The following is an 8,499-nucleotide window of genomic DNA, read 5'->3' on the forward strand; positions in this document are numbered from 1 at the left end:
ACGCGAACCGCACATGCCGCTGACGGTCGAGTATAAGCACGACGCTTCAGCGCCATCCATTTTCAGGGCTAGTAACTTCGGCAGGTGAGTTGTTACACACTCCTTGGCGGATTCCGACTTCCATGGCCACCGTCCTGCTGTCTTAAGTTACCAACGCCTTTCATGGTATCCCATAAGCGTCGATTTTGGCGCTTTAACTCGACGTTTGGTTCATCCCACAGCGCCAGTTCTGCTTACCAAAAATGGCCCACTTGGCACTCTGATTCGAGTCTCGCGGCTTCATAAGTTCGAGCAAGCCGGAGATCTCACCCATTTAAAGTTTGAGAATAGGTTGAGGTCGTTTCGACCCCAATGCCTCTAATCATTCGCTTTACCGGATGAAACTCGTACGCTACGAGCGCCAGCTATCCTGAGGGAAACTTCGGAGGGAACCAGCTACTAGATGGTTCGATTAGTCTTTCGCCCCTATACCCAGTTCCGACGATCGATTTGCACGTCAGAATCGCTACGGACCTCCATCAGGGTTTCCCCTGACTTCGTCCTGACCAGGCATAGTTCACCATCTTTCGGGTCCCAGCGTGTACGCTCTTGGTGCGCCTCTTCTCGTAATGAGAACGAGACGCCCCGGGAGTGCGAAGCGTTTACAATTTTTATTTGCAAATCGCTTATCCTCCCTTGGTCTACGCGAGGTAAACCTTTACTTTCATTACGCCTTTAGGTTTAGTTATTTCCCAATGACTCGCGCACATGCTAGACTCCTTGGTCCGTGTTTCAAGACGGGTCCTGAAATTACCCAAATCGATAGCGTCGTTGATCGGCGTTTCAAAACGAGGTCTGTTCGAGAACACCGTAACCAACAGTCGTTCCGGGACAGAATCGGCATTATGTCCGATTACCGTCAAACACGAAACGCTCTTGCTACGGGCCGAACGCTAATTAATCTAGCGGCCCCGCGCCATATTTCTACCGTCGAGCGAGTCTGTCGGAACATCGAGGGTCCCCATGAATTCGAATAAAATCAAGTGGTCTACCACCTCGAGTCTTAGACAGACACCCAACGGATCACGACGTCCTACTAGAGGAAAAGTGCACGCGTTCGATATCGATTAGAAAAACGTAAAACGCGATTTATTGTAATATGCCGAAACACAAACAATATCCGTCATACAAACGTTCAACTTCAATTATCGAAACGCGAATGAATTTCCTCTTTCGACCTTTCGGGTTTCTCAGGTTTACCCCTGAACGGTTTCACGTACTCTTGAACTCTCTCTTCAAAGTGCTTTTCAACTTTCCCTCACGGTACTTGTTCGCTATCGGTCTCGTGGTCATATTTAGCCTTAGATGGAGTTTACCACCCACTTAGGGCTGCACTCTCAAGCAACCCGACTCTCAGGAGAGATCCTCACGCAATCGGCAACGGTCGCTACGGGCCTGGCACCCTCTATGGGCTGTGGCCCCGTTCAAGAAGGACTTGGACGCGCCGCACGATCTCGTGATAAACGGATCCTCCCTAACACCACATTTCCCGGTGGCCGATATCGACCACGGGATTCGGTGCTGGGCTTTTCCCTGTTCGCTCGCAGCTACTGAGGGAATCCTAGTTAGTTTCTTTTCCTCCGCTTAGTAATATGCTTAAATTCAGCGGGTAATCTCACCTGCTCTGAGGTCGATATATTATAATATATCTCGTATAATATTTAAATACAATTCGCCAAACTATCATAATCATCTCTCATATGAAATATAACATTATTTGTTTTTATTTAAAGAGTCGGCAGCAGCAGCAGCAGCATCAGCATCAGCATCAGCATCAGCATCAGCATCAGCATCAGCATCAGCAACACACCACCAGCCTTTATACATATATAATATTTTTAATATATATAATTCATATATTTTGTCGATATACCGTGTGTATAAATGATATAAATAAAACACTGGTCAGACGTCCAGTCTTCGAAACTTTATTATTTCTCTCGGACACGACGACCGCGTTATCATTTTATCATAAATATATTATATATACACACACTTATTTATCGACTATATATACGTCGTATATATGTATAATATATATATATATTATATATAAATATAACTCTCTACCAAACAAATTTTATGTATTTCATATAAATACACGATTAATTTATGGTATAGCGGGTTGTGTTCAAAAATTGCGTAACTTTTTCTATAAAAATTTACGCTGCTTTTCGCACTTTAGGATGCCGCACAAATACAAAAAAAAATACGCACAAGTTTGTATGTGCATGTGTTTTTTCTTAATTAGTGTGCGTTATTGTTTCACATCCAACACGCTTAGGCATTATTTTTCTTTAATAAATAGAAAAATTTTAAATTCTAAGCAGTCTTTTAAATTGATACGACCCTCAGTCAGGAGTGGTCCGGGAACGAGTATCCGAGGACCGCAATGTGCGTTCGAAATGTCGATGTTCATGTGTCCTGCAGTTCACAAGTTGACGCGCAATTAGCTGCGTTCTTCATCGACCCACGAGCCAAGTGATTCACCGTTCAGGGTAATCATTTTATTATTATGTCGTTTTCTCATATTCTATTCGTCGTATTTTTAATATTTGATTATTATTAAATTAATAATATTATTATAATATCTTATACGCGTATAGAAAATTTATATAACGACATTTTTTATATATATATATATATATATATATATATTATAATAAATGGTAATTATTCGAAACTTTTAGAGAAATTATAATATCGTACTTTGATATATCTGATAAATTTTAACCGCTGCACATGTTTTATTACAAACGAGGCGCGCATAGACAGATATCTCGCACGATATATTCCTCCTCTTTATATTATTACAGTTTTTTTTTTATCTTGAAAGTTTTATACAAATTTCGACGGTCGGGCGTAAATCTTCGAACACCTTCGAAATAATACATAAAATATTATTTCTAAAACGAATTTTTATACATATCGATAGAATCGACATGTGCTTAAATTTCGTTTAGGTACCCGGATGAAAATGTCTCAATAACATAATCATCACATATAATCTTGTCGATATTTTCTTGTATTACCTTCAAACGATAAAAAACTTAAGTAATAATATAATAAACGAAATAAAATTTATCCATAAAAATATAGACACACACACGACAACAGACGACGTTTCAATAAACTATATATTTTTCGTTTATTATAATAACGATTCTTTATCAGAACGTTTTTAGTTAACAAGAAATTTTGTTAATGATCGTTCCGTCAATCGTTATAATATATAATAATACATATGTTGTTATTGTTGTGTCGTCATCGTCGTCGACGCCTTCTATAAACTATGATAAAAATTTTTCGTTATATTTTTATTGGAAAAATTTATATATGTAAATATATTTTTATAGACGTATGAATTATATTTATCTTTTTTTTTTTAATTTTATTCGAAACTTGTTCGAATTTTGTAAAAATTAAAAAAAGATTTCAATATATATACATCTATAATATATATATATATATATATATATATATATATATATAACATATATAAATTTCTTTTGAAGAGTTCGATAATTTTGTAGAAGAAAATTCTCTTTTACAATTAATACAGACTTGATTTCGTTTTTTTTTTTTTTGTTTAAAAACGAACAAATACTCTGTAATGATCCTTCCGCAGGTTCACCTACGGAAACCTTGTTACGACTTTTACTTCCTCTAAATGATCAAGTTTGGTCATCTTTCCGAAGCATCGGCGACGCCGAAACGCCACCGCGCTCAGTCCGAAGACCTCACTAAATCATTCAATCGGTAGTAGCGACGGGCGGTGTGTACAAAGGGCAGGGACGTAATCAACGCGAGCTTATGACTCGCGCTTACTGGGAATTCCTCGTTCATGGGGAACAATTGCAAGCCCCAATCCCTAGCACGAAGGAGGTTCAGCGGGTTACCCGGGCCGCTCGGCCAGGGAGGACACGCTGATTCCTTCAGTGTAGCGCGCGTGCGGCCCAGAACATCTAAGGGCATCACAGACCTGTTATTGCTCAATCTCGTGCGGCTAGAAGCCGCCTGTCCCTCTAAGAAGAATTATTTGTACGCCGACAGTAAAAACCGCGAACGGCAAGAGCCGAAACTCAATACCGACGGGCCTTTGGGATGTCGAAATACGCCTAGTTAGCAGGCTAGAGTCTCGTTCGTTATCGGAATTAACCAGACAAATCGCTCCACCAACTAAGAACGGCCATGCACCACCACCCACCGAATCAAGAAAGAGCTCTCAATCTGTCAATCCTTCCGGTGTCCGGGCCTGGTGAGGTTTCCCGTGTTGAGTCAAATTAAGCCGCAGGCTCCACTCCTGGTGGTGCCCTTCCGTCAATTCCTTTAAGTTTCAGCTTTGCAACCATACTTCCCCCGGAACCCAAAAGCTTTGGTTTCCCGGAAGCTGCCCGCCGAGTCATCGGAGGAACGTCGGCGGATCGCTAGCTGGCATCGTTTATGGTTAGAACTAGGGCGGTATCTGATCGCCTTCGAACCTCTAACTTTCGTTCTTGATCAATGAAAGCGTTTTTGGCAAATGCTTTCGCTTCTGTCCGTCTTGCGACGATCCAAGAATTTCACCTCTAACGTCGCAATACGAATGCCCCCATCCGTTCCTATTAATCATTACCTCGGGGTTCCGAAAACCAACAAAATAGAACCGAGGTCCTATTCCATTATTCCATGCACACAGTATTCAGGCAAAATTTTGGCCTGCTTTAAGCACTCTAATTTGTTCAAAGTAAACGTGCCGGCCCACCTCGACACTCAGTCAAGAGCACCGCGGCGGGATTGAGTTGGGCCGCCCTTGCGAGCTAAGCCCACCGGCAGGACGTCCCACGACACGCCAGTTAACACCGCGTACGATGAACCAGCGGCGTGGGACACAGATTCGACTACGAGCTTTTTAACCGCAACAACTTTAATATACGCTATTGGAGCTGGAATTACCGCGGCTGCTGGCACCAGACTTGCCCTCCAATTGATCCTCGTTAAAGGGTTTAGAGTGTACTCATTCCGATTACGGGGCCTCGGATGAGTCCCGTATCGTTATTTTTCGTCACTACCTCCCCGTGCCGGGAGTGGGTAATTTGCGCGCCTGCTGCCTTCCTTGGATGTGGTAGCCGTTTCTCAGGCTCCCTCTCCGGAATCGAACCCTGATTCCCCGTTACCCGTTACAACCATGGTAGGCGCAGAACCTACCATCGACAGTTGATAAGGCAGACATTTGAAAGATGCGTCGCCGGTGCGAGACCGTGCGATCAGCGAAAAGTTATTCAGAGTCACCAAATTGTACGATGACGAGCAAGCCCGCCACCGATTGGTTTTGATCTAATAAAAGCGCTCCTTCCGTCTCCGGTCGGAACTCTGTTTGCATGTATTAGCTCTAGAATTACCACAGTTATCCAAGTAAATGTGGGTACGATCTAAGGAACCATAACTGATTTAATGAGCCTTTCGCGGTTTCACCTTAATTTGGCTTGTACTGAGACATGCATGGCTTAATCTTTGAGACAAGCATATGACTACTGGCAGGATCAACCAGGGAACTGTGTTTTATAATATATATAATATATATTATTACTATTATTATTATATATATATATATATTTTATAATAAAAAACTATTATCGAAAAAGTTTTAATAACAATATCCAAAAGAGGATAAATTATGATGATGTTTTTTATATTACATATATACTTTATATTTATACATAATATAATAATCATCTATATTCCGTGTATAAACACATTGTTATTTACTTTTTCTTTTGCGTGTTTGCTGCGCTTATTATTGAAAATATATAATTTTCAGCGCCACGCTTTATTTATATTTTTTCTTATTTTATAAAATTTCACCGAATCGACTATAAATCTATCTAAATTTAATCGAAATGAGAAAAATTAGATGATTACGTCGACCGGGCTACAATTTCGACATTATCTCTACCCTTCGCTAGATTGTAAGCGACATGGTTTATACATTAGGTAATAATGAACGAAATTTTTATTCTCGCACGGAATAATGAGAGTTATCGCAAATATTGTGTATATTATATATATAAAAGTGTAATATAATATATATTTTTCATAGACGATCGCATATGAATCGCTCACGATAGAACGCTAGCTAAATTCGCGATCTCGCAATAGATATTTAATTTGTGGATAAATTGATATAATATCTAAAAAGGGAACCGCTAGCAATATACGTTAATATATTGGAGGAGAACGGGGACCCTTTCAGAAAACTATATAATCCACCGATGTGGAATGACCGAAACAACGTCTTTACGTAAATTATAACGAGTTTATTAAAATTTAACGAGACGTCAACTTCGATACACCACACATATATGTGCGCTGTACAACGGTACGCCTTCTACATTAACATTAATAAAGATGTATAGTGAAAATATATAAAAGATGTATTGTGAATATTAAAAAGAAGTATTATGAAATTACATGTTTTGTATTTAGAAGCCGTCCGAGGTGTATCTATCACATAAAAGTGTTATGAAAATATTAACAATAAGGAAAAAAAGTATTATGAAATTAGATGGCCGCTCGATGTATGAACGTACGAGGTGTATTATATAAAAGTTGTATGAAAATAGAAATAATAATGAAAAGCAAAGTATTAGGAAATTACCTAAGTTTGGTGACTGGCCGGCAGAGGGCGCTAGTGTCTATAAAACGGTGTTTAGTTTGTCTTCTGGCCGGCAGAGGGCGCTAGTGTCTATTAAACCGTGTTAAGTTCGGTGACTGGCCGGCAGAGGGCGCTAGTGTCTATAAAACAGTGTTAAGTTCGGTGACTGGCCGGCAGAGGGCGCTAGTGTCTATAAAACCGTATAAAGTTTGGTGTCTGGTCGGCAGGATATAGGAACTTGTCGAAAAAGTTGAATTGTGTAAATTGAATGGAAATTTTTTTTATGTAGAAGTCGTTCGAGGTATATTATATAAAAGTGTTATGAAAATATTAACAATAACGGAAAAAAGTATTATGAAATTAGATGGCCGCTCGATGTATGAACGTACGAGGTGTATTATATAAAAGTTGTATGAAAATAGAAATAATAATGAAAAACAAGTATTATGAAATTTAATTCCGCTCGATATAGGAACTTGTCGAGAAAGATGATATGTGAAGTTGAATGGAGATGTTTTGTATGTAGAAGTCGTCCGAGGTGTATGACATAAAAGTGTTATGAAAATATTAACGATAAAGAAAAAAAGTATTATGAAATTAGATCGTCGCTCGATGTATGAACGTACGAGGTGTATTATATAAAAGTTGTATGAAAATAGTAATAATTATGAAAAGCAAAGTATTACGAAATTAGCTAAGTTCGGTGACTGGCCGGCAGAGAGCGCTAGTGTCTATAAAACGGTGTTTAGTTTGTCTTCTGGCCGGCAGAGGGCGCTAGTGTCTATTAAACCGTGTTAAGTTCGGTGACTGGCCGGCAGAGGGCGCTAGTGTCTATAAAAAGGTGTTTAGTTTGTCGTCTCTCCGGCAGAGGGCGCTAGTGTCTATGAAAAGGTGTTTAGTTTGTCGTCTCTCCGGCAGAGGGCGCTAGTGTCTATAAAAAGGTGTTTAGTTTGTCGTCTCTCCGGCAGAGGGCGCTAGTGTCTATAAAACAGTGTTAAGTTCGGTGACTGGCCGGCAGAGGGCGCTAGTGTCTATAAAACCGTATTAAGTTTGGTGTCTGGTCGGCAGGATATAGGAACTTGTCGAAAAAGTTGAATTGTGTAAATTGAATGGAAATTTTTTTTATGTAGAAGCCGTTCGAGGTGTATGACATAAAAGTGTTATGAAAATATTAACAATAAGGAAAAAAAGTATTATGAATTTAGATCGCCGCTCGATGTATGAACGTACGAGGTGTATTATATAAAAGTTGTATGAAAATAGAAATAATAATGAAAAACAAGTATTATGAAATTTAATTCCGCTCGATATAGGAACTTGTCGAGAAAGATGATTTGTGAAGTTGAATGGAGAAGTTTTGTATGTAGAAGTCGTCCGAGGTGTATGACATAAAAGTGTTATGAAAATATTAACGATAAAGAAAAAAAGTATTATGAAATTAGATCGTCGCTCGATGTATGAACGTACGAGGTGTATTATATAAAAGTTTTATGAAAATAGTAATAATTATGAAAAACAAAGTATTACGAAATTACCTAAGTTTGGTGACTGACCGGCAGAGGGCGCTAGTGTCTATAAAAATGTGTTTAGTTTGTCGTCTCTCCGGCAGAGGGCGCTAGTGTCTATAAAACCGTGTTCAGTTTGTCGTCTGGCCGGCAGAGGGCGCTAGTGTCTATTAAACCGTGTTAAGTTCGGTGACTGGCCGGCAGAGGGCGCTAGTGTCTATAAAAATGTGTTTAGTTTGTCGTCTCTCCGGCAGAGGGCGCTAGTGTCTATAAAACCGTGTTCAGTTTGTCGTCTGGCCGGCAGAGGGCGCTAGTGTCTAT

General features: G+C 39.7%; 2 non-coding genes and 1 pseudogene across 2 annotated transcripts; all 3 read right to left on the reverse strand.

Annotated features, from left to right (window-relative positions):
* Positions 1-1,672, reverse strand: part of LOC130899792 (large subunit ribosomal RNA) — a 4,892-nt pseudogene extending 3,220 nt beyond the window's left edge.
* A 712-nt stretch (positions 1,673-2,384) lies between these two features.
* Positions 2,385-2,540, reverse strand: LOC130899771 (5.8S ribosomal RNA). Its single transcript, XR_009060074.1, has one exon. It is a non-coding gene; the product is annotated as a 5.8S ribosomal RNA (ribosomal RNA).
* Positions 2,541-3,650: 1,110 nt separating this feature from the next.
* On the reverse strand, positions 3,651-5,572 carry LOC130899785 (small subunit ribosomal RNA). Its single transcript, XR_009060086.1, has one exon. It is a non-coding gene; the product is annotated as a small subunit ribosomal RNA (ribosomal RNA).
* Positions 5,573-8,499: the final 2,927 nt, after the last annotated feature.

This window comes from Diorhabda carinulata, chromosome 11 (assembly GCF_026250575.1).
Source record: "Diorhabda carinulata isolate Delta chromosome 11, icDioCari1.1, whole genome shotgun sequence".
Classification (NCBI taxonomy): Eukaryota; Metazoa; Arthropoda; class Insecta; order Coleoptera; family Chrysomelidae; genus Diorhabda; species Diorhabda carinulata.